Source organism: Rutidosis leptorrhynchoides, chromosome 6 (assembly GCF_046630445.1).
Source record: "Rutidosis leptorrhynchoides isolate AG116_Rl617_1_P2 chromosome 6, CSIRO_AGI_Rlap_v1, whole genome shotgun sequence".
NCBI classification, from domain to species: domain Eukaryota; kingdom Viridiplantae; phylum Streptophyta; class Magnoliopsida; order Asterales; family Asteraceae; genus Rutidosis; species Rutidosis leptorrhynchoides.
The window spans coordinates 39,794,252-39,809,012 of NC_092338.1; positions in this window are offsets into that span (position 1 = coordinate 39,794,252).

Below are 14,761 nucleotides of genomic sequence, written 5' to 3' on the forward strand. Positions count from 1 at the left end.
TAGAAGTATTTTGATAAGTGTATTGAAGTCTTTCAAAAGTGTATAAATACATATTAAAACACTACATGTATATACATTTTAACTGAGTCGTTAAGTCATCGTTAGTCGTTACATGTAAGTGTTGTTTTGAAACCTTTAGGTTAACGATCTTGTTAAATGTTGTTAACCCAATGTTTATAATATCAAATGAGATTTTAAATTATTATATTATCATGATATTATCATGTATGAATATCTCTTAATATGATATATATACATTAAATGTCTTTACAACGATAATCGTTACATATATGTCTCGTTTAAAAATCATTAAGTTAGTAGTCTTGTTTTTACACATGTAGTTCATTGTTAATATACTTAATGATATGTTTACTTATCATAGTATCATGTTAACTATATATATATCTATATATATGTCATCATATAGTTTTTACAAGTTTTAACGTTCGTGAATCACCGGTCAACTTGGGTGGTCAATTGTCTATATGAAACATATTTCAATTAATCAAGTCTTAACAAGTTTGATTGCTTAACATGTTGGAAACATTTAATCATGTAAATATCAATCTCAATTAATATATATAAACATGGAAAAGTTCGGGTCACTACACTGGGCACCCTACGTGACCCATCACCACCCTCATATATTTTTTTTTTCCGGTCACCAAACTAAAACTGCCACCACCACCTCACAATGAACAACCTATCAACACCATCTAGCCACCTTCGATGATAGCCCAACCACCACCACAAACTGCCACCCTCTCTCTCTCTCCTCTCTCTCTATTCTTCTTCATGAATTCATCATCACCACCATGACCATCGAAATCATTCACAAAACAGCTGCTGTGCAGCTTCTGTTTTTCTGTTTCTCCATTTAAAACCGACCCTATTGTTACTTAAATTTTGTTCGGCTATTGTCACTAATTGCTGCTACTATCTTGCTGTTTCCTTTTCTAATATGACGATTTAATGATGATGAGAATTACGGTTTATGGATGACGTTGATCAGGGTGGCCGACATGTTGCTGTTGCATGCCATTACTAAAAAAAAAACTGTTTTAAAATTAAGTGATCATTTTTTAGGATTCTATTTCGTTAAAATATGGTGACATACAACCATAATGGATTCCACGTGGTACTTACCTATTCAAATCATATTAGCAATAATTATACTTCCCGTAATTTTTGGGTCGTGAGTGTTTGAGGGACCCGCAAAGACAACAAAATAAAGATAATACACTAACTACTACGATCTAATATTTTTGACAAGATAAGCCAAGTCTGTTAGGATTAGTCTCAAAAATTTTGAACTGTTTCATATATTCAATTGACATTCGACTGTTCTCGATGGTTCACGAATAACTATTTGAAAATAGATACATATATATTCAAATATATATATATATATATATATATATATATATATATATATATATATATATATATATATATATATATATATATATATATATATATATATATAATAATTTGAAGTATTATTTGAAATAATATATGATTTAATTGTAGGAAATAAATATGTAAAATAATATGCGATATAATAAAAACTATTATGTTATTAAGTATATATATAGATATTTATATTTATATATAAATATTACTTGTAATTATATAATATTATATTTATTTGTTTAAAAGATATAATTAATATATTTATTTACTTAAACTTGTTAATTAGGATTGGTTATATATATAGATAGTGTATATTGAAAATGAATGGTTTCGAGTAGATTTAGTAAACAATTGATACTCGGTTGACATTTAGTTAAGGTTCATATAAATCTAAAACGTATATATGAAGGTTCAACATAAAAGTTGAACTGTAATTCGATTACGAAGATTATATGTTTGACAGAAATATTTTTACCTTTTTAGTTTGAATATTAATACTCCGTACACATTATTTGGTACATAAAATAAATAATTACTGAACCTTTTTGATCAGGTTTCAAACAGTTAATGAGTGGAATAATTAAATATATTTAATCTAAAAGTTTGGGATTTTTAGGGACACTTTTATACATTAACTGTTTAGCAATGGAAACGATATGACCATCCGGGATAAACCGTCAGTAATTAACAACCAAAAACAGGGATGACTACTGTGCTAGTACATGTTTTTAGATTAATTATTATTATTATATTTATTTACTTTATATGTTGATCTTATATATATATACACATTCTGGATATGTGATCAAACATAGAAACCATTCATCACTACCATTTATCTCCTTCAATCGATCATCATCACCGCCGACTACCACCTCTTGCCATCACCGTGAGCCACCCTTAAACCGCCATGATCATCTCCCTCTCTCATCATAAAAACCGCCACCCTGCATCCCGGCCACTATCCATCTCAACCTCACGGTTTCCACCATTTATCACCCACCGACAACCACCATGATCTGCAACCATGAACCGCCACCTGGGCACCCTACTTGACCCATCACCACCCTCATATATTTTTTTTATCCGGTCACCAAGCTAAAACCGCCACCACCACCTCACAATGAACAACCTACCAACACCATCTAGCCACCTTCGATGATAGCCCAACCACCACCACAAACCGCCACCCTCTCTCTCTCCTCTCTCTCTATTCTTCTTCATGAATTCATCATCACCACCATGACCATCGAAATCATTCACAAAACAGCTGCTGTGCAGCTTCTGTTTTTCTGTTTCTCTATTTAAAACCGACCCTATTGTTACTTAAATTTTGTTCGGCTATTGTCGCTAATTGCTGCTACTATCTTGCTGTTTCCTTTTCTGATACGACGATTTAATGATGATGAGAATTACGGTTTATGGATGACGTTGATCAGGGTGGCCGACATGTTGTTGTTGCGTGCCATTACTAAAAAAAAAAAAAAAAAAAAAAAAAAAAAAAACTGTTTTAAAATTAAGTGATCATTTTTTAGGATTCTAGTTTGTTAAAATATGGTGACATATAACCATAATGGATTTCACGTGGTACTTACCTATTCAAATCATATTAGCAATAATTATAATTCCCGTAATTTTTGGGACGTGAGTGTTTGAGGGACCCGCAAAGACAACAAAATAAAGATAATACACTAACTACTACGGTTTCAGTGAGATTTAAAACAAAGGAGGAGATAACGAATGATGATGGTGTCGTTATTACAGAATGAGAATGGTGATTAGAAGATTAATGATAATGGTTAAATACGATTAGGGATAAATGATTATGGTAATGATGATAATTATCATAATGATACGATGACGGGTAAATAATGAACGATGATAATGATAAGTTATTAAGGATGATATCGGGTTAGCGGGATGTCGCGGGTTCAAACCCGGACTTGGGCATTTTTAAGGGCTACTCCCATGAGGTAGTTATTTATCTATTATTATTATTATTATTCGTATCATTTTTATTAAAAACTATCATTTATATTAAAAGTATCATTATTATTATTATTATCATTATTAGAAAGATTATCATTTTATTCAAAATTATTATTATTACTATCATTAATTATTATTTTGACATAAATATTATTATTTTCATATTATCAATATTATTATCATAATAACTATTATTATTATTATTATTATTGTAAAATAAAACAACTTTTAGTTATTATTATTATCAATATTATTTTATCAAATAATTATTAGTTATATAAAACTATATTTACTACACATAACATAACTATATCAATACCTTTATAGTAAATATTAATAAATATAATTAGTAAGGTTATTAATGAAAAATCCAATTAAAATAACAATTAAATCACTAATAAAATATAAATTTGTTCGAATACCATTTTATGTGTTAATATATATATATATATAAATGATATAGGTTCGTGAATCTGAGGCCAACCTTTTAATTGTTCAATGACGTCATATGTATTTTTACTACGGAATACAGTATGGTGAGTTTCATTTGCTCCCTTTTTTAATTGCTTTTGCAATATATATTTTTGGGCTGAGAATACATGCGCTGCTTTTATAAATGTTTACGAGATAGACACAAGTACTTAAAATATATTCTACGTTGAGTTGTACCACCCTGCATATCTTCCCTAATAGCTTGGTAACTACTATTTACATGTGGTATTGTAAACGCGAATCCTGTTGATAGATCTATCGGGCCTGACAACCCCAACCGGACTGTACGACCAGTATTCAACGGTTGCACAGTACTTCGTTTTGTAGGCTACACTTGGTACAGTGTAGTGAGATTTCATAATAAAGGGAATATGCGACGTTGATTAATAGTTAAGTATGGTTACCAAGGGCTCAACCACTTAGAATGTTTTACATACACTTGCGAGTGTATTATGTTTATGATTATGAAATCTTGTGGTCTATTAATATATTGAAATGATTGTTATGATAAACCTATGAACTCACCAACCTTTTGGTTGACACTTTTAAGCATGTTTATTCTCAGGTGCGAATTAAGTCTTCCGCTGTGCATTTGCTCAATTGAAAGATATTACTTGGAGTCATTCATGGCATATTTAGGTCAGTACCTCGCAATGGGACCAGATGTTGATGACTTCGTCCAGGGGGTAAGGACGGGTCGTCACACAAGATTTGAGTCTTATCTCAAATCTAAGGATTACTACTTGTGGAGAATAATCAAAGTAGGAGACTTTGTACCACAAGCTAGTTCAAGACTAGTGAAGTCAACATTTCAAAACAATGATGTTTTGAAATAATTTGATGCAATTTCACTACTTCATGGAATTCTTCCTATTGAAGAAAGATTAAAGATAATCTCATGTGAAAGTGCAAAAGAGTGTTGGGACTCACTATGTTCTCAAGAAGATTTAAACTCTAAGAGTTTAAAGGGTAAAGGAATAGAGAAGGGTTCGGAAGGGTTGGTGTTTTTCGAGCAAAAGGGTAGAATGAAAATGAAGACTTTTGCCTCATGAGCTCTTGGAATGACATGGATCAAGATGGTCAAAGTGAATAAGAGGTTGAATCTCCATTCAAAGAAGACGATGTCTCAAGCATGGATTGCAATGAGGTACATGTATTCTATCCTTCTAATTATGAAGAATTGTTAGATGATTACAAGACTATTAAACTTGTGTATGATAGTAGTGGTGACAAAGTAAAACTTTTGGAGAAAGAATTACACAAAGTTACACAACTTAACAAAGTTTTAATTGATGAAAATAACACTTTGAAAAGAAAACTTGAAAGGATAACTAATTTTAATTCATCAAGAGGTAAACATGAAATGAATGTATGTCACGACTCTAGCAAACACAAATCTTGTAATCAAAGTTCATTATCTATTATTAGGAAAATTGAAAACATGGGAAAAATGGACCAAGCTAGCAAGTCCATGGTAGGGATAAGTCAAGGATTGAGTAATCTTAAAATCAATCAAAATCAATGATCAAAATACTAATGAGAATAACCTTCTCAAAAGACTTTGTATAAAAGAAAGGTTTTTCTTACAAATGAAAATTGTTTTTGAAAAATGATTTTAAAAGATCAAGTGTAGAAAGCTTACTTGTCTTAGGATTGTGTGTTTATGTGAAAACATGTATTGCATGCTAAATACTAGGTTGATGCATTTTGTATACTATGTGCGATTAAACATATATATATACATATATATATATATATATATATATATATATATATATATATATATATATATATATATATATATATATATATATATATATACAGTATATTACGTGTCATTGATGATTAAACATCGGGAGGATGTAATCATTCAATGTTAGGAAAAGAAAACTTGTCCTCAAGTATTCTATAGAACCTAAGAATCGTCCAAACACGTTCGAAGAAAGAAGAAGTGAAGAAACGAGTGATCAGAAGGATCCACGGCAGCACCACGGCTGACCGTGTACTCGACCGCAGACTCCTGTCCTGTTCGTGGAAAAATATCTGCACGGCTAACACCACGGTCGACCGTGCGTGGTCTGATTCAGTTTTAATTTAAACTAAACCCTCACTCTTATTTCTTTTCAACCCACTTCAAAACACACACACCTACACACGGCTGAAGAGATCAACCACACGAAGAAAAATACGCATTCCTTCAAATTCAATTCCCACTTTCGGTATGATTAATCCTTGCTTTCCTAACATTCAATTGTGTTTGTATGATGAATTAGGGTTATGAAGAAACCCTAACTAGAATGAATCAAAACCTAAATTGATGCAAACATAGGGGTGTTCATCGGTTTGGTTTTCGGTTTGTTCGGTGTATTCGGTTCGGTGTATTCGGTTTTGAAATTTTTTAGGGCAAAACCGAAAACCGAACCGAAAACCGAATTCGAATTCGGATTTGGTTCAGTTTTCGGTTAAAACCGAAAATTCTAAAAAAATATGAAATTTAACAAAATGTTACAATTAGCATACAAAGATGATTATATCATTCAAGATACATACATTACAAATTAATAAGTGGAAATTTTGTGCAAGTGCAACTATCCACCAAACAATCAAATAGACAATGCAATCAATTAACTCAGGTCCTTATAAAGGTGTACTAGAATATCAGACATGCTTATCTGGCACATCAATGCAGATATGCAATACACATCTACATACATATTGAAAATCAAAAAGCATGTATGATATTATATGTACCAACACTACTCACCTGCACCCGCGGATTATGAAAATCATCCATTGCTGAAGCTAATGCTGGAAGCACAAGATTATGATATTGGTTTTGCAAATCTGGGCCCAAATCTGTAGATAGTTAACCAATTGCATTGATTGCCGCCCGTCTTGCACGAGGATGAGGATCTTGAAAAGAATTCAGTATCATAGAAACACAACTTGCTCTAAGCTCTTTGTCATAACCTGTGTCAAAAACAAAAGTATTAAGGTAAAAAAAACTACAACATGTTTTAAATGCAAAAACCACCAACAGATATACATAAAAATTCAGATTCATAGACTAAAAAATTTAATAACCTATCATTATTATAATTTATTTATAATTTCCAACAGGTAAGTATATAAACTAAAATAATCATCGATGGCTTAACATTAAAGCTTGTATAAACCATAACAAAATAACAATAACAGTAACAATGTTTACTCAAATTACATATACATTTAAATTGAGAACTAGCCTTTGTCAATTTAGAAACTGATTAAAAATAGAAAAGAGGGTTAGGGTTTGAGAGAAGTAGAGAAAAAAGAATCCATGAGAAAATAGAAATTGGGGAAAGTAAAGACTAAAGTCTAAAAGATCGTACATAATTCTACGGAGTATTTTATTAGGTTTACCAAGTTTATTTAAATTATTTGGGCCAAATATCAAGTGGGATGGCGGGATCGGGCGGGAATATTTACATTAGGGAGTACAATACTAAATAATATATTTTATTATATTTGAATTCGGTTTTGAATTCGGTTTTGAATTCGGTTTTCGGTTTAACCGAATTCGAAATCTTCAAAACCGAAAACTGAACCAAAAACCGAATTCAAATTCGGTTTCGGTTTTACTCGATCCGAAAACCGTTTTTCAAATTCAATTTCGGATATTTTCGGTTTGGTTCCGGTTTGGTTTTCGGGTTAAACGGTTTCAAACCAAATACTGACCATCCCTATGCAAACAATTAAAATTGTTCTTGAAGAACAATTTAGAAATGATTGTAATAATGATTGTTGTATATCTATGCATTGATTTAACATTGAATGATTCTAGGGTTCATTATACATCTAGGTTAAATTTTCATAGAAGCATTGTTCATATGATATGAATGACATTGTTGCTAATTGAGTGTAATAATGTTGAATGTCAAAACATGTGTTGATGATGATTTCAAAAGTCTAGAACACATATGAACTTTGTGAAAATCTTAATCTAGTTGCAAACTCATTGACACTAATGAAGAGTGAAAATGTGAAGAACATTAACATCAAAACGTCTAAGTATTGATGATGATTAAAGTTTGCAAAACATGTTGTCTACAATTGAAATTTTACACCTTGAATTAATTTGAAGTATCATTGTGTTGAAAATGGCAAGGACCCGAGATGCTCAATCTAGAGGAGGAGAAAATAGATATAATCCTCCAACTGATGCAAGACAACGCACAACTTATAACAAGAAATGGCTCAAAACTAGAACAATAGCAGAAGGAAGAATCATAAGTCTTGAAGCATTCCCTGAAGTAATTGACAAGCTATTTCAGAGGGATCTAGGTTCATTCATTCTAATCAATGGGCCTATATATCCCGAGTTAATAAGAGAGTTCTATGCCAATTTTAGCTTCAACACAGAAACTAAGATGATAAGATTTCATCTTAACAAAAAGTGGTGGGAATATCCTCTCAGCACGTTTGGTGAAATTCTGGGTGTTCCCACTGAAGGAATTGAGTTCTACAGTAGACGACACAAACTAGAACATCTTCTTGGGTTTATTCAAGCTACCGAAGTGCTAACCTTACTTTGCAATCCTAATGCCAATCACTCAGAAATTCTATCCGAGGGACTAACCGGAAAGGATCTTCGATTAGATTTGGATATCTTGAATAAAATCATTGACCACAACATCTACTGTAGGCTGGGAAACCATGCTAACATTCATGTCACCCAGATTTTTATCATGTGGGCAATTGAATTAGATATGAAGGTTAATGTGGCGTTTCTGATGGCATCCCGAATGAGCAATCTAATGACTGAATCAACTAGATCTCTTCCATATAGAATGCATCTGAACAGTTTGTTCACCTATCTCAAAGTGACTCACGCTATTGTTCAACAACCTTCATTCGAGCCACTGAATAAGTCAACCATCATCCGAAGTGGTCGTCTGGGAGAATCCTCTCGTGGAAGAAGATCAAGTCTTCAAGAGGATCTCGAAGAGATTGAGAACTATCAACCAGAGGAAGAATCGGATGAAGAGGAGATAGAAGATGAGGAAGCGAACTTACCGGAACATCAAGAAATTGTTAATTCAAATTTTAAAACCAAGATCGACAGGATTCTGAGGCGTGAGGAAGAGATTAGTGGAAATCACTCTAGGTTCAAGAAAGCGTTGAAGGGATTTGTCAAAACAATTTCTTGTAATAGGTCATAACTTGCGTATTTGGGATAATAATCTTTAGTTGTGTAATATGTGAAGTACTTAACTGTTGGCACTAAAACAATTATGTGTAAAATAACTAGTAACGTGATGTTTATCTTGTGCTTAAGTTGATTTTTCTTATGTGATGCCTATTGTGTGCTTAATTTGATTTTGCTTGCAAAAATATAAATCTGTCACTGTACGGCTGCTTCCACGGTCGACCGTGGTTCGACCGCAGAACACCTGACAGAATTAATTTGTCCTAGCACTCTTACACGAATTCAATGATCAATAGATTGCTAAAGGACAAATTGATTTCTCTGATAAAGTGCTCACAATTTAGCTACCTACCCCATTAAAGTTTGCTAGACATTATTCATCATTTGTCTATTAAAGCAAATACCTTTAACAAATTCACACACCCATCATCTACTCCAAAGATTTCTTTGCAAAAGCAAAGATTCTTCACAATGAGGTCCATTATTGAAGGAAGAAAAGTTCTTACACTCCATCTTACTACCTACTCTCTTGAAAGCTTCACAAACATCAAGTGGGATGTCTTTCTTAATCTAAGAGGATTACTCTATCCTTTTCACATAAATGAATTCTATGAGAATGTTCAACTCTCACACAATAATGAGAAAATCTCATTTTCCCTTTATGGGAGAAGCTATTCATTAATGCTTAAGGAATTTGGAAATATTATGGATGTTCCAAGTGAAGGTCGAACATTCTTTCTAGAACCAAATTCGTTCAATGAATTTTCTAAATGGGTAAAGAAAGACAATGCACTAGACATTATGTGCAATGGAATTCTTAGACCCGAATTCATCAAAAAGGATGGATTCCTTTGTCAACATCTTGCATCAACGTATGATCTTTGGCAACAGATCATCACTGCAAATGTTTACGGAAAGGTGGAACTACTGGATGCAAATGAAGTCACCTTCATGTGGTGTCTTCTGAACTCCACAAAAGTAAATGTTGCACACTTCATGACATCAAGAATGCAACATGCAAGTCAACATTCCCACATATCACTTCCGTATGGTCTTCATCTTGCCAAGCTTTTCGCATATGCTGGAATGAAATCTCCATTTCATCATTCCATTCAAGTATCTTCATATCCAATATGCAAAGCTTCAACCAAGCATATCCAAGAACCTCCTCTTGAAAATCCACCCAAAATTTGCTCTCTTTCGACACAAGGACAAAACAATTTAATACATGCAAACATTCTAAAACCTGGTCTAAGATTATCACGACTCGAGGACAAAGACAAGGGTCAATCCTCTCATCACAATGATTGAACTTCTCGTGACTGTCATGTATTATCTATGAATTATGTGTGCCTAGTGTGTGATTTGAATAAAATGTGTGCTTGTTATGTTTTAATATATATGTTTTTCAAACGTGCACAATTTAAGGGGGAGTTTTGTTCTAAGGGCGAGCTTAGTTCCTAGGGGGAGCTAACCTTTTTGCTTCGACAAATGGATACAAGTGATTGTTAACACTTGATTATTTATAGCAAAATGTCCCTCATCACTTGTATGTTTGTCATCATTAAAAAGGGGGAGAATGTTGGTTGAATGTGGGTTAATACACTAAACGATAAACTTAAGTATGATTAACCAAAGAATATGTTTTGATAATGACACACACATACACGCATAAGTGATGACTGAAATCTTAACATAAAACACGCAAGGTTACTAATCCATACTTTATCTTACAAATGACCAAGTCAAACATAGGTTAAAGAATGAAATTTAAAATTCAGGCAAACACACGGTCGAGGTACGGTCGACTGCATAGTCAACCGTGAAACCCCAAACAGAATTGCAACGTAGTTTTCTGAAAACAAGTTGCATGATCGCCACCACGGTCAACCACAGTTCGACCGCAGTTTCTTATGTCTCCAATTTTGACCAAATAAAGTTTGACTAGCTCCCGACATCTATAATTCATGAAACCTTTCTAAACATGCTTAGAATAGATGCCCTCTCCATACTCAATTGAGTTTGGGTCATAAAAACACTAATTGTGATTAATTACGCCTAATGACATCTTAATGACAAATTAACCAAGATTAGGCATAACACATAAGTGTTAATCAACAACTTGTGATCTTAATTCTTATCTATATATATTTAGTACGATCATCAAGTGCCAACACACTTAAGCCAATGTTACTAGAGCAATGATTGCTATTAGAAATGACTTAGTGATTAATTAAGGCTAAATGAAGAACAATGATCTCAAGGTTAAACTAGAAATGACTTGTAATCCTAAAACACACTTAGATACATTTAGGATGGTCACCAAGTCCCAACTAGAGATTGCTCTTCCCTTGTGCATGTGTTGGACATTAATGTGTGCTTACACATTAATAATGTAATGTGCTATATTGCACACTATACTTGTTAAGTGCTTGAATTATAAGTTGTACAAGTATCTATATGATTGATCTTAGAATAATTATCTCTTGCTTTGTGAGTATTACTTGCTACTTGCTAATATGCTTAATACTCATAAACTTGTCAACTTAATTAATATGTTTGCCATGTGCTCATTAGTTAGGATTCAAGTAACTAACCTACTACAATAGATTAAGTGTAAAATGGTTCACAATGAAACTATAGTCAATTGTCTATTTGGTCTAGTCTAAGTAACTAAGTGTGATAGCTTGATCAAGAATAACTTAACCTTAATGTCTCTACATACTTCATGATTATCTTATAGAGACATTATTCAATTAATCCCTAACTAAACTCAAATAAAACATGACTTGTGATTAATTGGAACTAGGAAGTTAATGATATAGTGACTAGCCTTTAGAATTGAACCAAGAGCATTAAAATGACTAACTAAGTCTTGACCAATCTGAAATTTCCCTAAATATCAATCAAGACACTTCTCCAAGAATGTTGGGTTTGCCACTTTTGGAATGATTAGTCACTTTCATGCAAAAAGACCAAATCTCACACACTTAATGCATATAGTACTTGTATAGGATGTTTGGTTTCTTTTGCAGGTGCTAGAAGGAGTTGTAACATCCCGCGTTTTTCCGTTAAATTTAATTTTAACACCGTCTTTTTTTTAAAAAACATAATCTTTCGTATTTAAATTAATAGTTTCCGTGAGTAACGTTCATTATATTTCCGCTATTTAATTTTGACATCACCCGTTTACTCGAGCGTTTTAAAAATATTCGTTTGGTTAATTCCCGCACCCGCTTTGAAACTCGAGGGACTAAAATTGACACGGGGCAAACTAGTTGACTAGGTCAACTAGTCCACCCCAATCACCACCATTCAATCACCTCCATCTCTCTCTCTTTCTCTCTAGCAAGAACACACACACAAACACCCAATTCAATCATTCATCATCTAAATCCGATTGGAGAAGCAAACATCAAAACAAATTACATATTTGGAATCCTCTCTTCATCCTCTACAATTTGATACCAACTTCATCTCGTTTGGGTAACATTTCTAAAACTCTAGATTTCTCTAAATTCGTTTTATATACTTGAAATTGTGTTAGTTAGTGTCTATGGCTCGTGTATAACATGAATATATGTTTTGTTTGCTCGATTTGTGGTTTGGAGTAACTAGTTTGAGTTTTTGAAATGGGTTTGCTTAATCCTTGATTTTGGATGAGTTAATGTTGTTAGATTGTTAAAGTGCATGTTTTAATTGTGTTACTAGTAGCACTAGCTTCGTTTTGATGCGTAGGTTGATTAAGGAAACTTCAAAAACATGAATATTGATTTTTGCGGATTTTGGTTAGGGTTTGATAGACTTAAAACGAGCTTTTGATGTTTCGAATGCCATGAAATGTTATTAGTAAGTGTTTAGTTGTAATGTATGCTTCATTACCTTCAAAACGGCATATCGTATGTGTAAATTGGATTCCCGAATCATAAAATACGTTTTACGAACTTGAAACTTTGAAAATAAACTTTTCTTGATCAATTGACGAGTTTTCGGTTATTGTAAATGATGTTTTTGATTGATGATATGTGGTTAGTTGTATTCCTCGTCAAAATACCTTTTCGACGATATATGATAGGCATTATAAGTGTTTGCGGGTCAAGAGTTGGGTTGGAAAATGTTTTGGTTCGTGCATACTTTGAAAAACTGACCAGAAATCTCTGCCCAGATGGTGGCGCGGCGCGCCCCATCCCCGCGCGGCGCGCGGATTGGCCTGGCCAGATTCTGCTCACTTTGTCACATTTCACGCGAAATGTTTGACTAGCTACCGACCTCCGATTCACATGAAACTTGTTTTAATATACTTGTATATGAATATTTAGCATAGAAAAATAGTTCGGGACCCGACCCGAACGCGTTGACTTTTTCGTTGACTTTGACCAAGTTTGACTTTTAGTCAAACTTAACCAAACTTTTATACAATCATTCTAACATGCTTTTATACTTGTTTCTTGTATGAAACTTGACAACGTGATTCACATGCTATACTTAATCGAGTCGTAACGAGCCATAGGACTAATTGAACACATTTCGCCCGACCTTGTGTCGTAACCGGTTAATTGATATAACTTACTTGTTTAGGTCAAGGCTAAGCAACTTTCATGCACACGTTTACTTGTTGAAGTACCTTTATACTCGTGCACTCGAGGTGAGATCATAGTCCCACCTTTTCAACAACTTTTTATACTTTTAAATTGTGGGCTGAGAAACATATACTTTGTTACATTTTGTACTACTTACTTTTATACTTTGAACACAAGTACAAGGAAAACAAACATTCCACAGCGAGTTAGAACAAAAATCCTCAATTCGATTATCATTAGTTACACTTGCAGGGTGTAAGCGAGAACTTATATTGTGTGGCCATACGGGTTTGACAAACCCTCATTACGGACGGTTCGCTACCGTCTACGGATGAAATATATTTTCGAGAAACAGTGTATGTTCTAACACTATTGTGATGGGGTTCTATGGAAGGAAACGTTAAGTCTTGATAATTGGGTGCTCGCGAACAATACTTTTGGAATGCAAACGATTTTGATAATCAACTATGGGAATACTAAATCTTGTGGTTCAAAAACAACGTTTACAAATACATCTATGATTTCACCAACGTTTTTCGTTGACAGTTTTCTATATGTTTCTCAGGTTCATACTCGGCTACTTGATACATGCTTCCGCACTCTTTGATTACTTGATTGGAGTCTACCATGCATGCATACGCTAGGGATAGCATTTTTGGATTCAAACTCTTGTCTACTTACTTACGCTATTTATAGCAACTGTGGTTTCAAACTAATTATGTCGCAAGTTATTTCATTCAAACTTTATAACTTTGTAAACTTAAACTTATTGTCGATCCGTTTGTTAAACTAAACTTTGTACCTTTCAAATGAACGCGACATAATTTTGGTCAAACGAGTCTCATATAGGGACTACGACCACGCAACGGGACCTAAGTTAACGGCGCCGTCAATAACGGTTTTGGTCGGGTCGTTACAAGTGGTATCAGAGCGTTGGTTGTAGGGAACTAGGATGTGCATTAGTGTGTCTAACAGAGTCGTTAGGACGCATTAGTGAGTCTAGACTACAACCGGATAGTTAGCATTTGCATTCTGACATACATTTGCTATAGATAGCACTTACTTGACTACTTGTGCATTATACTTGAATCATTCTTAG